We start from the raw sequence: 1,242 nt of genomic DNA, 5'->3' as shown, positions 1-1,242 counted from the left end.
GGGTATTTCCCATCATAAAACAGTTGGTAACAACACAGTCAGGAAGCTTGCATACGTTTAGTAACACTTGATGCACTTGTGTAAAGAATATCAGGATTTTATAATAGCATTATAAAAACTCAGGTGCATGCAGAAAGTTAATTTTTTACCATTAAGATGGATTTGTCCTAGGTGCTGGAAACTGAGTTAGAAGAGTACTGTAAACAAACAAAGAAACAAACAAACCTTGCTAGTAATCATGGTTATAATAGCAATGTATAAAAGTTAATCTAAGTTTCACTATATTTTAAAATTATTAAAAATGCTTAGCAAACAACATGCTAAAATATGAGTCATGATTGCTTTTAGGGAGGAGAAGACCAACATAAGCAAGGATCAAAAACAGAAAGAAAAAACTGTCACAAAACTAAGAAATGGGCAAAATATTTTCTGTATCTTTGTTTTCAGCTTCATAAAAACAACATTGACAATAACTTGCTCTATTTGTTCTGCCTCCAATCTCTGTTGACTTTGTCTCATGCATTCTTGTTAGATGTCCCTATTACACACTGTTACTAGGGGATAAAAACATTTAATCTCAAGTAGATATAGTCTTAACATCTGCAACTTCAATGCGCTGTTGTTTATCTTGTGCTGATAGCACATAGTGTGCTGTTACAAGCTTCCTTTGCAACAACATGCAAGGACATTATGTGTTTAAAGACTTTGGGAAAGGGTCATTTCTTAATTTTTTTAAAGATTTATTTATTTATTTGAAAGTCAGAGTTACACAGAGAGAGAAGGAGAGGCAGAGAGAGAGGTCTTCCATCCGATGGTTCATTCCCCAATTGGCTTCAATGACCGGAGCTGCGCCGATCTGTAGCCAGGAGCCAGGAGCTTCCTCCAGGTCTCCCACGGGGGTGCAGGGGCTCAAGGACTTGGGCCATCTTCCACTTCCTTCCCAGGCCACAGCAGAGAGCTGGATTGGAAGTGGAGCAGCCAGGACTTGAACTGGCGCCCATATGAGATGCCGGCACTGCAGTTGGCAGCTTTACCTGCTAGGCCACAGTGCCGGCCCCAATTTCTTAATTACTAAAACAAAACTAAAACAAATAAACAAATCAAACCCCCTATGTTTATGTAAGCACACCTAGTCCTCAAATTTCTGCTCATTGCCTCTCAACATTTTTCTGTCTTGGTGGAAATGTGGATATATTCCTGATTCTCATACTCATGAGTTAACAGAAATTGACACATGCCAGA

The sequence above is a fragment of the Lepus europaeus genome, chromosome X, assembly GCF_033115175.1.
Source record: "Lepus europaeus isolate LE1 chromosome X, mLepTim1.pri, whole genome shotgun sequence".
Taxonomy (NCBI): Eukaryota; Metazoa; Chordata; class Mammalia; order Lagomorpha; family Leporidae; genus Lepus; species Lepus europaeus.
This window is presented reverse-complemented; position numbering follows the sequence as displayed.